The sequence below is a fragment of the Anser anser genome (genome assembly GCF_964211835.1).
Source record: "Anser anser genome assembly, chromosome: 10".
In the NCBI taxonomy this organism is placed as follows: Eukaryota; Metazoa; Chordata; class Aves; order Anseriformes; family Anatidae; genus Anser; species Anser anser.
In genome coordinates this window covers 7,119,220-7,134,711 of record NC_139730.1, presented here as the reverse complement: position 1 = coordinate 7,134,711, position 15,492 = coordinate 7,119,220, and the positions used below count along the sequence as shown (strand labels likewise).

Sequence of the window (15,492 nt, the reverse complement as noted above, 5' to 3'; positions counted from 1 at the left end):
TGCTCTCGATAGCTCAGCTCAACGAACGCGAGCCAAGATTTCCTCTCAAAATAACCACTCCAAGACAACTTCAGCAAGGAACATCACTTACAGAAACAGTCCCATTTGCTTATCATCCCCTATATGCCTATCATCCCCTCTCCGACATCAGTCTGATCCCAAATAAACTCACGGGCCAGTGACACAAGGCCACAAAGCTACAAAAGCCGGGGTGTCCCCCTGCTGTGTCCAGAGCAGGCAGGACGAGCCAGTATCCCACAGTATCCCACATTTCTGACGGCGTTACTTAAGTGGCGGTATTTCCTTCCCTGCAGCCCTTTCACTAAGTGCTCCAGTTAAGAATTAATGAAGTGCTTTCACACTCTGTCTGTCTGGAGGAGAGGTGGGTGTCACCTAACCAGCCTCTCGAGGACGAACACACCGCTCCTGTGCTCCTCCGGGACCACTGGCAGAAGGGCTTCTGCAGCACGCGATCGAAGGGCAAGTCTGGGGGGAGAAGCACGAGCTGAAAATACCACCTCGACAAATACCACCCAGCCTGGGGACAGCAGCAGGAGACTCACCTGAGCAGAACCAGCAGCACGTCAAACCAACACCACCAGAATTAGCCCCGAAAAATCTCAAGGGAGGCATCCTGCTGTTTCAGAAGAAATGGGTGTCCGGATGGTTTGGTTTTGCTATTGCAAAGCCAAGCCAGGAACAGTGCCACCAGCAACACGCCTCCTGAAGCCTTTTTGTTGTTGTTTTGGTTTTTGGCAGGGTAATTTGGGGTGCCTTTTTTTTTTTTTTCTTCTTCTTAAACCCTTGTGTTCAGTTCTGCTCCCGTACTTTCCTTCGAACACCCACCCACCTCCTCACTGGCCTGTTCGTACAGATCTGGCTATTTGAAGCACTGGTTTTCCTGACTAGGCTAAGACCAAGCACCTGCATCACTGCAAATGTAATTATGGCACAACACCACGGCTATTTGTAGACTTCCTGTTCATCAAATGATATTAGCGTACCTTTGCCTTGAGCGATTATTTACAGTGCTGGAAATCCTGAAGAGACACTAGAGAGACAGCAGCAGCAACCCCCCTGCGTTATGCAATGACTGCGTTAGCTTTGAAATGACTCAGAGGGGAAAACAAAAATCAGAATAATTCTTTGTAAATCCGTCCAATGAAAAGAAGAAAAACTAATTCACTTCAAACTCTGGATTAGCTTACTCCAATTGATACAGGGAGGCATTTTACACTTCTGCTGAACTGGCAGCTCTAATTCAACTACAGGCTCCAACGCAGGCTTTAAGTCAAATTCCTAGGCAGAGTACAGCCCTTATTAGCCTGTCTTCACTGTAATTTTAATCCTAGTTAATTCTGGGCATGTAATTTATGTTATGAATAACCCACTTTTTTTTTTTTTTTTCAGAACTGGATATATTGCATGTAGACTTATTCTCTGGCTAGCACAGTTAAGGTCTCCCTTAGAGGAACAGTATTTCACATATTGACAGAAAACAAAAAAAAACACTAAAGTTTTAAAAAACATGCGAAAACATTTTCATAAACGCATCACATCCAGTTGTTTTAACTACTACGCCCCAAGCCCAAGGAAATCTAGCCATGCAGTCCTGCTTTAGACAGAAGCGATGCAACAGAAAGATTTTTGATCTTTTTTAAAATCTTAACGAGCTTTGAAAGCGCTGCCTACAGTTTACAGGAAGCCTGCAGCGAGCACAGCACAAAGTCTGCATTAGAGTCAAAGTTGCCAACGCTACCGGTACACAAAACTCACCCGTTTCGGCACCAGCAGCACTGACATCCTGCAGCGGACCCAAGGCTCTGAGCACCAGGTTACTATCTCTCCTAATCACAAAACATTCGTTACGTGTTTCCTGCATTATTTGCATCATTTCTTGGACTTTTTTTTTTTTAATGCCCACTTAGTAAAAAGCTACCGACATCTCCCACTCAAACTCGAGAAAAAGGACCAAGAGCACTGACAGGGTGGTTTCCTACCCTCCTTTCTGTGCTCGCTGCTACGGTTTCATGTAATTTCCTTCTCTCCCCCAGCCCTGCTCAGGACACGGTTTCATGCACGAGCAGCTCAGTTACCACCGGGCTACAAGCCTGCAAATGAAGGCGTCCTTTCAAGAGAAGCCTGTTCAGATAATAGGACTAGGAGAGCCAGGCAGCATTTCCACATTTGCCGCATCGGGGCCACGTGAGGGGTTGTGATTTGAGCGTGAAACCCGAGCGGGGAAGCAGGGGCTGGGAGCAGGGCCAGATCCTGCCCGGAGCAGCAGATCTGCTCTCGGGGGTCCCCAGGGCGGGTCCCTCGCTCCGTCCGCGTTCCCACCTCGCTTCAGGCTGGCTCCACACCACCGCCTCTCTTTTATTGACTTGCACTAAAATCCTGACAAACAAGGGAAAAAAAAAAACACAACACATTAATTGCATGCTTTAACCTCTAGGTTTTCCTCCATTTTGTCTGGTTTACACAGGCAAAGGCGAAGGCGAGCTGCTAGGACTCGACAGCACGTAGGGCTCTGCACAGACCCAGGCTCCAGGCGTGCAGCTGCGCGAGCGAGGCGCGCCGCGGAGGGCTCGCAGGCAGATGTTTCCAGTCAAGGATGCTGCCAAGGAGCCGGGAATGCCGGGTTCACTACCTTGGTGTTATTTACATTTCTCAACATCTAGCAATAACCATGCCACGAGCAGTTGAAAAAGGAAAACGCGGAGCAGCAGGGGAGCGTTTCACCCCAGCCTTCGCCGAGGGGGGAAGCCAAAAGCCATTTTTATTCCCATTCGTCAACTTTGCCTTGTGTCATTTTGCCCGGCGAGCCACCGGGCGCTTTGCAGAGCAGCCTGAACGTGGCTCGTGTCACCTTCTCCTTCTGGCTTCCAGAACAAACTGATTTCTTGCCCAGTTTCTCCTCCAGTAAGTGTGCTGCAAACCAAACGTTCCTGAGACCAAACCTGGCACACTCTTGGCTAAAAAAAAAAAAAAAAAAAACCACCTTAGGGACTGCTGGGAGGGTGCACTTCGGTGGCATTCATCCAAACCTCAATCCTGAGACCCAGCAGGTTTGCGAATCGGCTGCCAGATCCAGTCTGGCAGCTGGAACAGCTCCGCCACGCGCTGCCCGGTCCACCCGAAAACACTGCAGCTTTATGCAGAGAGCACGTTTTGACGACGTTCTCAGCCTGTCCCGAGGTGGCCCCAACAGCAAGAGATCGGGAGAGAAAGGGCGACGGGGGAAAAGCATTTTTTCACAACAGCTTTATTATCCACTGCGTCCTTTCTGAGCCCACAGCAGAGGAGGGGACAAAAAAAAAAAGTCAGAGCCCACTTCTATTAAATCAGTATTTGCACAGGCTTTTAAGGGGTTCTGCGCTTCAATTTTTAAGCTGCACGCTCTGTATCATGTTTCTTTTAAAGCGTCGTGCTGGCGAACGCTGCCCAGACAGGGATCCTCTCCTGCAGGGCGCGGGGCTGCCCTCCTGCCACCACGGCACGCTCCCCTCGCCGAAGCAAACCAGACACTAATGCTATTTATGGATCCCATTGCAGAACTAGACAGGCTTCCCAGCCACTATTCATCAATGCGCAAAGAGGTTTCACTCCACGGCGGGGAAATCTAACGGGAAAGAAGCCCTCAAGTTCTGCCTTATTTCTTTTAAGAAGGCATGCGCTGGAAGAGTAGCGCAATAATCAACAGAGAAGAACGAGACCTGCAAATAAAGGCTGATCACAACTTCTTTGGGGATTACAATATTTAAAAAAATAAATGCATTTCAAAATAAATAAATAACATAAAATTTCCTAAAGGATTATTAGGGGAAACCAAGTATCCAAGGAAAACACAGCCAGAGGATGTCAGTCCCCTGCACCCCGAAGAAAGGCAGGGAGCATAACTGTGAGATCTCCCCTGCCTCACTGAAAAACACTACATCCGAGCTTCCAGAGCCATACAGCAGGACAATACCCACCAGCACTGCTTTTAAATATTAACACCGCAGAGCCCGCTGACTCACACTTCAGGGTTTTATTGGGAAGGACAACTTTGTTCTACAATCATTTTCATAGAAGCACCTTTGCATTTAAAATGCCAACTGTAAATGCATGTGCTGTTCACAGAAAGCACCCCCGAACAGGTAATTTGATATGCAAGAAGTTTTACAAAGCTCTCAAAGAGCCCAAGGACATTTGCAAGGGTAGATGCAAGTTTAGAATGAGTCTTAGCATATCATCAGCAAAAAACAATTCTATTCTTAGATATCTCCCTTCGGTGTTTCCTGTAATCTTCCCTTTTTTTTTCCCCTCCTACTCCTTTGAGAAACGAAGTTGTTTGGTTATTAGAAAAAAAAAAAATATGGAAGAACCTGTTCTGCAAGGCATATGAACAAAGCAGTATCTTCCAAAAAAAGAAAAGCTCATTCAAAAGTATGTAAATATTAGGGCTGGTAACACAAACAATGAAACCACAGGAAACACGAGAAATTAAGAATAGACCGGGACTTATTTGATTTCTTGGCTGCTGGATGCATCAGAACTTCTCCGGGCTGGCCATATCAGATTTATTCTCTGGATAACAGAGATCGGAGAGTTGACACAGAAAGTTTAAAGGGGGAAAACAAAATCAGCGTCTGGCCTGATCCTGCCCGGGCTCCTTGGCAGGCACGGGCACCAACCACCGGGCAAGGCAACTACACCCAGGACCCAACACGGTACGCACCGGGCGTGAGCCTCCTGCACCCGGCAGCGAATTGCAGCCTTGCTTCAAGGAGAAGTTAGCAAAAACAGCCACTCGTGCTTCACAGCACCCTAAACACATCCAGAAATCTGCTCCTGAATGAGGAACGGCTTGCTAACGCTGAAGCAGAGGTGACAATTAGTTCCCAGTGTGGTCCACACCACTGCCACTCCGCAACTCCCCCTGGCTTGAAGGCACACATCCGTAGCCCATCCGTGCATTTTCCAGCTCAGGCATATTCCCAAAATCCCTGTTGCTGCTAGACACCTGTGTAGCAGCATCCCTGGTCACAGGAAAGCATTATGAGAGAGAGCAAAACGTTGCTCTGCTGAGCATCACGACCACGGTGCAACAGCTCCCTGCTCTTCATTCCGACTTCTATCAAGCACTGAAGCAAACCCCGTCCTTCGTTCTCAAGTTATCCAGTGGCTCTGATCCAGCATTAGCTAAGACAGCCAAAAAAAAAATCCTTAAAAAGAAAACAGTTTAGCTCCCTCAAAGCAAACATCAAGTGATGCAGCATTCCTGAAGACAAAACTTAACAAGAGTTAAAGCACGCTTCCTCCAAATGGCCCGAGTTTTCTCCCGGCACTGGAATATCATAAGCCCCAGGCATAAATACACACAGGTATTTATGCAAACAGTATTGGTATTTTTTTATTAATATCAGAAGCAGCAATGAGACAGGATTTTTAGTAAAAGTTGGCAAAGATCACAAATTAATTTCTAGAGGGAGGAAAAAAATATATATCTTCCAAGCAGAGCATAAAAGACTTTCTAAATTTACACTCCCTGAATACCCTTTATCATTTTCAGACACTTCAAACACTCACTCGTTTTGTATAATGCAGTGTACAATAACTGGGTGATTGCCATTTATCTCAATGGCATCTCAAAGCACTGACTGACACAACAGAGGGAATGGGTCACGCAAGCAGCTAAGCAAGGGAAGGCTGGGAAAGCACACGTTTTGCAGTTTCAGGGAGATATACGCATTTTCAAGCCCTTTCTTTGCCACAACTCCTCCGTGCTCCTCAGGTAGCTCTGAGTTTTCATTTCAGGGCTTGCCGTCAGCGTTCTGAAGCATCAGCATTTTGTACGCTCGCTGCTGCTGGGACAGGATCTCTGATTATTCTCAGGCAGCCTGATGACTTCTGAACTTTGAGATTATAAAGCAAGAAAGTTACTGAACACTCACATGCAAGTCGACTGGCTAAGAAAAAGCAGCACAAAGTCCTGCCAAAATCCTAGTTAATCTGATAAAGCCAAAACCAGGGAGGTCTTAAGCACTCTTTTCCCCCCGTAGTTTAAACAGAGCTAATTCCAGCTGCAGAAGGAAGCACACCGCGTTTTGCAGCACACCTCTTCAGCAGACACTGCACCTGAAGGGACGACCATTTACCACCCTCAAGCTACTGCCCGTGAGGAAGCCGTAAGAGTAAAGAGAGTAAAATACCCAGAATCCAGGAAGACGTGGGACTCAGACACATGAATTTCACAGATGGGCAGACGTCGCTTGTAATCCGAATGGAGGAGGGAGAAACAAATTAACGACACGTACGTGACAGGCAACTGGTTACCTCCCCAGCCCTACTTGGATTTTCCTACATCCGATGCACTCTGCAAACAATTAATCCTCTTAACGTCCATGCAAACATATTTATTACCCACAGTCGTAGCTTGCAAGCTCTTTAAGCAATGAGCTGGTTCTTTTTCTAGCTTAAAACAGGGCTCAGTACAACTGGCACCGAGGCTCTGCCTTAACTGTGAGCCACGCGCTCCCATCACCCCATTCCCCCCAGCATTTTCTGGAGGCGACGAGCGAGACGCCCACTCGAGACACAAACAGGCACTGGTAACCTCCTTAAAAGCGCTCGAACCCTCACCCCCCGTGCTGCACGCACCCTCCTTCAGGCGACGACAAGCAGAAGACTCATTCAGAAATTCATTAGCGGCCGTGGCCAGTGCAGAGAAGCGGCTCTGAGCTCAGCCCACGTTGCGCAAGTGGCTGGGCACAGGTCAGTTCTTGCGCCGAAACCCCCAGCGAACACCCCCAGCAGACCTGCAGACGAGGCACGATTTACGTTCCCGGTGGTGACTGCGCTGCTTAATACAGGAAAACCCGCAGCTACCCAACGTTTGCGGCAACATTTCGCCTTGCATCACACAAAAGCACGAAGAGTCACCTGGACCTTGTGAAATGAATGCTTGTTAAACAAGCCTTCCCTTCGCAGCAGTAGAGGGAAAGGGGGTTTGAGCCTTCATTTCTCTAGCCAGCCCTCGGCTAAGACAAGCTACCCTCTTTGCAGCTGCTAGGAGAAGAGAAAGTGTAAACATTTACATTTAATGCAACGAAAGGTTTGCTCACCACCTCGTGTAACGCCGCGCTCGCAGACGGTGATCACTCATCATAAAATGGGTGGAGCGGCCGCAAACCACTCAGCGATGGAAAATCTGACTCCCTTGTCAAGGGAAGCTCCTGCCCAGGCTGCAAACCCCACGGAGACATGCAAAGCGTTGTCTCTACTCCCAGTGTGGGAAGTCTTTCAGCTACAGATGCAAAAACATCTGCTACGTAGCATGTGAACCGGCATATTTCACTTTCATCTCCAGGATCAATATCTGCACTGACTTAAAGAGCTTCAGATCAGGCTGCAGGAACTGTTTTAATCTAGGTCACACAAACTCATTCATCCCCGGTTTGTTTAAAACACAGCGCTCCTCAAGCTCAAAGTGCAGAGTTTAAGACGTCCAGTGCCATCAGCGAGGCAGCCTTGTTGCTACACCGCAAGATTTACGAGAGCACAGAACAAACCCAACAGAACCCATCACGTAAGACCTTAGGTACGCGGCGGCATAAGCCTCGCTCCTCAGCTGACTCACCGAGTGATGCTAACCGAGAAAGGGGCAAGCCCCGGTTCTGCTGCGATCCCACCCGTGGGTTCAGCACTGTATGCACTCAGGCATCAAGAGAAATTGCCTTGTATACCCACCACGTCTTGATATCCCGTCACCCCTTCCCTCCCCCCAAAAAAGTCACTTCCCCCGTTCTTTAACACCTGCTTCCTCCATCCAAGCATTCATTGTCCAACCGCTATTATGGGACCGAAGGCTCCAGCATCCCAGAGGAAACTCGGGAGGAAAACCAGTCTATAAAACAAGCAGTCTCCATACAAGACCTCCCCATTCACTGCAGTAAGCCCAGACCTCGGCATTCCCTATTTTTCCCCTTCCTTACTATTGCCTCCAAGGCTCGCCCAGGCGCCGAGACGCACGTGCCAGGAAGCCGAGCGTGCCACCCGTCCTGGTACCCAGCCCTGCTGCGGCTGCATGCGAGGAGGGAGCTCAGCCCTGCAGGATGCTCGCAGCCCCTCCGCCCGCCGGCCGCAATACCTGCGGGAAGCAGCGTCCGCGCGTCACGCAGACCAGGCGCCTTCGCCCATGGAAAACAGAAAGGGTGAGTCAGTAGGTTCGAGTCTGGAGGCAGCCGGGTTTAAAACAGCTGTTCCGTGCCAAAATACTTGTTTGTAATGGTTGTATTAACTGCAGCGCTCGGGCTTACCTGGCAGTTACACCACTGGGGGCAGAGACACGTTGGGAAAGAGATTTACTTTCCCAAGTAACTTTGCCAGAAACCTCAGATACAATTTAGATGAAGCTACAAAGCCCCGTCACAGGTTTTAACATAACTTACTGCTCCAATCTGCATTAGTCATGGGTGATAAAAAGCACGGAGCCACATGTGGGACTGAAACACCACATGTCAGGTAGCCTCTCACCACCAAGTTCCGAACATCGCCATCCAGTGCCACATACCCTTCTGCCCTGCTCCAAGACGGTCACTGTAAATCACACAACAAGAGTAAGTCTCACCAACATTCATTATCTTTATTTAAATGAAGTAATTCATCACCTATTTTATTTTCCCTCCCACTCAGAGGAGAAAGAAACACACCTGAAGTCACTGCTACAGAAGGAAATCCTTAAATCCTTCCCTTTACCTTTCCCTTTTCACTTTAAACAATTTGGGGAAATCTCTCATCACGTTTTTTGCAAATGGGAAGTTAAAAGCAGTTCAACAAAAAGACTAAAAGCTAGTAGCATTTGTGAAAGGTGGAGCAGACACCGGAACGAAGTTAAAAAAAGATAGATTTTTTTGCAGCTGCTCTAGCAAAGGCTAACGCTTCATACAGACTATAAGAAAGTCTCACAACTGCTTGAAATTGAGATGTAGGGGATCAGTTGCAAGTACCCGTGCTCATACATTTTAAACAGCATCTCAGAAGTGCAACTACACAGGATCCACCTCACGGACAGGAGCAAGCCATCACCATCCCACCAGCCCCAGGGAATCTACTGGAAAACTGATGCAAGGATTAACCATGCAAGAAAACTGTGACAGTTTATTTGTCGCATTTGCTGATTAAAAAAAAAAAAAAACACAACTTCTGAAAGACAAGAGCGCCTAGATGGGAAAAGAATTTATTATGAACAGGGCAGGTTATGGAACCACAGGAAAAAGGGTGAGTCCTGTGTCTTTATGAAGACAGAAGAGGCAGGAGGTGCCATACCATACCCTCATACAACATGCTTAGAATATATTTTGTTTCAAGCCCTCAACACTACATCTGTAGGAGGTGCAGACAGTAGTTTGAGGGGTATTTTTTACTTAGACTTACTCCAAACCCATGCACAACATTTGAGAGGCTCCCAAACAGCTCCATGCTTGGACTGCAAGAACTCCATTGCTACTCCGGCAAGGATTTTAGTTTTTTCTGTTGCGAAAACCACCCAAGAAACACTTCCGCATCCAATTTTCATGTTGTTTTTTTACATATATATATATAGATATAAAAATCTTGTTAGACTGCATGACCACATCATAACATGGGATCAAGTACAGCTACAACAGAATTAAAGTTTATTTTCTGCAAGTTATCACACTGCAAACTTTTTAAAGACCGTTGACTACTTAAAAATATTTGTGATTACACCCTCTTCCTCAGCAACTTGTAAGTGTACCTAAAATGGTTATAAAGGGAAAAAAGATGATAAAAATGTCAGGGTTCACTTTTGCAGGGGGCATCTCTCCTCAGCCTGCCCAGAAGTAATGGCAGTCTTCGGGAACTTTAAAAGGAAACAATTTAACTTCTAACTCACTGGCTTATCTCAGAAACATCTATCTCCTTAGTCATCTTCACATGCTGTAAAACAGGGATGGGCACTGCAGTCAAATGCCTTCTTTGCAATCGGAAAAGCGCTTCCAAGGGTGCAGCTCCAGGAGAACTTCCCTGAAGGAATCACCGGAGCAAGGGCGCATCTCCTGCCGCTGCCCCGGCGGGCACAGGGCGACGCGCTGCAGGCAGAAGGAAGCATTTGGCTGAGCTTTTCTCCACCAGGGAACTGATCCGAGGTAAGAACCGTACAGAAATAACAGTAATACCAAGTTATTCTCGACTGGAATCAGCGTCGCAGTCTGGTTCGTTTAATAGACCCGCAAATACCTGCGTGGCCCGGCTGGGGAGCAGGAACAGGCTGCTTACAGCTACGGCACACAAAAGAGCTCACGAAATTGCAGTCCGAGGTTAGGGTAACCCTGACAAAGCTTTACCTATTGCCTGCTTCCCCACAAGCTCTGGAAAGGAATGAAGCTGTTTACTGGCTTCGTGGCGTCACGGTGTATTTGTCACGTAGACAGCAACCGAGAAGTCACCCTGCTGGCGTGGCAAAGGGAATGGGCCATAAATATATAAAGATAGATGTTTTTCACAAAGATCCGTACAGCTTGAATGCAGCAACAAGTTCCCAGCCTAGCTGCTTTCCCTGGAGAGCTGCCATCATATTTTCTTATCGCTAACCAAAGTAACTAACCAGCTAACTCCACGTGATGTGCTTTACCTGCCAGATCTACATAAAAGTCATTTGCAAGGGAGAAAGGCAGGTTTAAAATAAATAAATAAATAAAAAGGCAAGAGGACGGTGCGCCGCATCCGTGGCTTTGTTTTGAAAAGCAGCGAAGAACTGCGATGCCAGGCTGCGGCACCACGATTCAAGTGTCTGAGTATTCGGTAAGTACTAGGAGCGGCTGATTCCCTCCCCACATCTAGTTGTTGTCAGCAGTTTTCAAGGGGGGAAAAGAAAAAAAAAAAAGAAAAGGTGAAAGGCAACTAAGTTTTTTCGTAAAAATCTGATGGTGTCTAACACCCTAACAAAAAGTTCTGGTTTAGGGAAGCGTGGTGCCTTCTGGAAATGACCGTGCAGGTGGTGCATGCCTGGCTCCCAGGCAGGCTGTATCCCCCGTGGTGAGCCACAGCCAAACTGTATTTGCATCCAGAGCTACCAGCTGCTCCACAAAGTCCCTTATTACCTTTATCCCATGGGTGATCATTGCAAGCAAGCAACAAATGAGCACTTGGCACCCGGCAATCGCAAGCTGCAGGCTGCGAGGTGCTTCCCACCTGAGCTGCGCGGCCATTCGGCCTTTTGTGTGCCTGCAGACAGGATGCTGCCGATCTTCCCCTCTGCCTGGAAAGCAGGCCAGTACTGCCAAACCACTACCCATCAACCTGGTAAAACACGGGGCCACGATCGCTCAGGGAGAGCAAATGGCACCCTTGCAGCCTCCTGCACCACCCAGCCTCTCACCCGAGTTGTTAACTTCTGCACGCTGCCTCCCACCGCTGGCAAAACCAAACCCAAAGATTCTCCGTACTTATCAGCTACGTGGTTCAACTGACTGCAGGCTACCTGTTGCCTGTGTGGGGAACCCCTACAGAAATAATATTTAATAGCACTCGCGTAGATTGCAGATAATGAGCTAGAGCACTAAGTAGGAAGGCTTCCAGGCTGTTTCAAGGACTGTTTTATAGGCAAGTGGAACATCACCAAACACCGGGCAGAGAAAACTGATCTGTTCGTGTCCTGGATACGGGGCGGAAAAGAACTAGGTACCACATGCACAACAACTTCCACTGACCGTTTTTGTGTGAAGCAGCTATCTGTTATAACTTCTTATGCCAGCAGAAGGCTCTACGAAAGCCCCCCCGCCCTTGTAACACTGCCTGTAAGCCTACCAGCGTTTTTCTCCTCTGGTATAATTTATAGACCGCTGCCCTACCTCATGCTTTGGATAGAATAACCAGATTCCTTTAACAGCACTTAATCCCCCCCCTCTCAGTACAGGAGTGTACCCTGGACCAGAACACGGCTTAGTCAGGAGCGTATCCTGCTGAGAGATTAGCAGCAAATTCTGCATGAGCCTGCGTCTCACAGCTTCCCCACACAGCCCATGTTTAAAACCCTCCATTTACCTGGCAGGGCTCTATTTGTATGAAAAGCTGGGACTTTTCAACTGCGTTTTTCCTCCTCCGCGGCTGTGGGGCTGTAAATCAGGAACACCAAGCTCCTGCCTGGCTATCTGGCCACGGCTATCCCCCGTTCCTCCACGCATTGCCATGTCCTCACCTTTTGGAGCATGCTGACCATCCCTTGGCCCCCCGGACCTGGTTGCCAGACACGGGCTGGAGCACGGGGCCGACACGATGCCGCGCTACCTGCAGGGAGGCTTGTAATTCAGGCTGCCTGCAGAACCCGTCTGCCTTGCCCAACTCCACATCCGTGCCCTTCCAGCAACAGCCCCAGGCCAGCCTGTCTGCCCAGCGCCGGGCAGCGCCGAGAGGACAGACGGGAGACGCGCTGGGCTCACGCCATAAACGCAGGAGATAGGTACACGTTTGAACTCACGCCAAGGGACAACGCATGCCCGGGCTATCCTCGCCTTGCTTAACGCACCCATACCCTGCTACGAGGCCTGGAAATCAAAAAAAAAAATAAAGAAAAAAAAATAGGGTCCAAGCAAGATGTCTCACCACGAAAGGTGACAGCCTGGAACCACAGTGGTATAGCAAGAGCCTTGTGCATGAAGGAGTGCTCCTCTACGACAGACAGCTTCTGCCCACAGACACAGATGTTGTGAGATTAATGTCAATCTGCACCCACTGTTAGGATATCTCTGAATAAAATACACCTCCTCTAACACGGCGCTAACTGAATCACTCTTGCCTTACCTTCGCGGGACTGTGCGGAACTTGGTTCACCTCCGCAGTTCCCCTACAACTCGGCAAGGGTGTGCACAGCACCAAAAGCACGCCAGGCAACGGACGGATTTTCTGCTGAAGAGGGTCACAACCGAGGGAAATAATGTAGTTTGGGCTTTTAAAACCACTGCGATTACGTGAGCTGAAACTGCCAGCACACGAGGCACTCACAGATCTCAGAGCAACTGTCTAAACTCCGCGCTGAAGCTACATGCTTTACATATTTCTACTGCACCGCATATCTCCATGAGCACCTACAGTTTTATGGCTGACGCGGCTTGCAGGGAACACCACAGCTACCAACTGTCCTGCACGAGCACAGCATTCATAATCCCTTTATCAAGACCCCGTCTGGTCGTCCACGATCAGCACAGAACACCCTTAAAAACTTTTAAAAGAGCTTTTTCCCCCCCGAGCTCCAGCTAACGCGCAGCCCTGCGAAGGACACGGGGCAGAACCCATTACAGAGGTCAGCAAAACTCGGCTCCACTAATCCCAGCTCCTTTCCATGACTCGTGGGGATAACGCAGCCACGGCCGGCGGATTAACCAGCTCGGACAATTTGCAGGTTAAGAAACGAGCACGCTTTCACAATCCTCGCCCAGGAACCGTCGCGTTGGCTTTAGCAGAAGCGCGGCTCCCCTCGAGCACGTTTTCCAGCAGCAGAGCGACCCCGCACAACAGCCCCCCAGCCGCGACCCCCTGCCCGACAACCCACTGAGCCCCAGAGGTGGGAAAAAACAAGAGCAGAGGAGACCGACTGAAAGCCCCGATTACTTTCTCGGCTAAAAACCAAACAAACTAAGACACAAAGTTGCACCGGCGAAGCCCGAGGTTCTGTTTTTCTCTCCCCCCCCCCCCAGCACATCAATGGTTTGAGCAGCGAGGAAGAGGAGGGAGGCTGGGGGCCAGCCGGGGGGTGTGTTCGCGTGTACATATGCGTGTGTTTGTGTACATACGTGTGCATTTACGTGCCTATGTGCGTGTATGTGTGTGTGTACGGGTGTGTCCGTGTGCTCGCCCCCCCGCAGCAGCCCGGGCACACGGCCGGGGGTCGCCCCCCCCCCACCCCGGGCAGCCCGCAGACAATAGGGGCGGGAGCAGGCGAGGCGCGCCGCGCCAGGAAAGAAGCGAAAAGTAAAGGAAAAAAGTGAGAATCGGGAAAAAAAAAACACGAGAAAAAGGACACGCGAGGGAGAGGCTGAGCGGCTCCGCACGAAGTTGCGCGGAGAAAAACCCCGAGGAAGAGGAGGAGGAGGAGGAAGGGCGGGGAAGTGGCCGAGGGACCGGGGAGGGGCAGGGGGGGTCCCGCAGCGCCCCCACTCCTCCACCCCCCTCCAAAGACCCCCCCCTTTCCCCCTAACCCCCCCCCCCCCCATCCTCCGCCAAACTCCTCCGGGGCACACACACTCACCGCGGCGGGCGGCTTCGCCCCTGGCAGCAGCGGGGCCGGGAGGGAAGGGAGAGGGAAGGGGACGGGGAGAAGGGAAAGGGAGGGGGGGGGGGAAAGGAGATGGGAAAGGAGGGGGGTAGGAAAGCGGCCGGGCCGGGTGCTCTCCGCCCGGGGAGGCGGGCAGGAAGGAGGGCCGGGGGCTGCGGGCTGCGAGCCGAGAGCCGCCGCCGTGCCCGCCCCCGAGCCGCCAGCCCGCATGCGCCGCCCCGCCGGGCCGAGCCGGGCCGGGCCGGGCCGGGCCGCCCCCGGGCAGCGGGCAGCGGGCAGCGGGCGGGGGGGGTGCAGCCGTGCCCGGCCGGGGGCTCGGTCTCGGCTGAGTTTCAGCCACCGGCCCCGGGATAAAGTGGGTCTGTCGGGGAGTGTCACCCCCCCGGGCCACCTGGCTGGCTGGCCCCGCTCCTTTGCCTCGCTGCGGTTTGGGTGTTTCTGAGCGTGTTTCTGGTGCGAAAGGACGCAGGGAACTTTTTTGTTGTATTTTTTTAATGTGCTGCGGGTTCGTTTTCATTTAAAGGGGATACTTCCTTCCCACGCGCTGGACGTGAGCTTTAACGGCTTGTTTTGCGTGGTGGCACGTTGCTGGCGTGCCCACCTCCTGCAATGGAAAGGCCTCTTCCAGCACAAGCTGTCCAGCCGTGAATGCGGTCTGCTGTACGCAAACACCACACATCAGTTCCTAGCACAAAATCGAGCAGCTCCACTCGTGCCCCACAAGGACAGCCCGCAGCCCCATCCTCCTCCACAGCGCCTTTCCGCAGGGCCCGCTGCTCTGTTGCATGAGGTGTGGAGTTTGATCGAGGAAGATCTCCCTCGCTGTTCCCATGCCTTGCCCCGGAAGATGGTGGAAATGGCAACCCACCGTTAGCAGACGTATTCGTGTGGCCTGTGGTCCGCGTGTGGCTAGGTTTGAGGAGGCCTCTGGAGAGAAGATGCACGGTCTGTTGTGGCGGCGACCTGCCTTCAGTTAGCGTTTATGATGGAGGCTCTTTGGAAATGCGTTCATGTGGCGGCCCAGCGTTTCCCCTCAGCTTAACCTACTGCACACGGATGTATCCCGCTAGCCCTGGTGGTGGCCAGGCGATCGCGGCCACAAAGACTGCGGCCACGCTGAGTTACTTGTGTGACTCCTGTCGCACTAAAGCTGGGCAGCCTCACCTCACTGCGACCGACCCCAAAAACGCTTGGTATACTTCCCACAGAGACTTTGC

General features: G+C 50.7%; 1 protein-coding gene across 9 annotated transcripts in view; it reads right to left on the bottom strand.

Annotated features, from left to right (window-relative positions):
• Nucleotides 1-14,482, bottom strand: part of AKAP13 (A-kinase anchoring protein 13) — a 218,535-nt gene extending 204,053 nt beyond the window's left edge. For all 9 annotated transcript variants that reach the window (XM_083850425.1, XM_083850427.1, XM_083850428.1 and 6 more), the window contains exon 1: nt 14,249-14,482. The gene's annotated coding sequence lies outside the window, so the exon portion shown is untranslated. The remainder of the gene's footprint in view (nt 1-14,248) is intronic.
• Between the last annotated feature and the right edge of the window lie 1,010 nt (nt 14,483-15,492).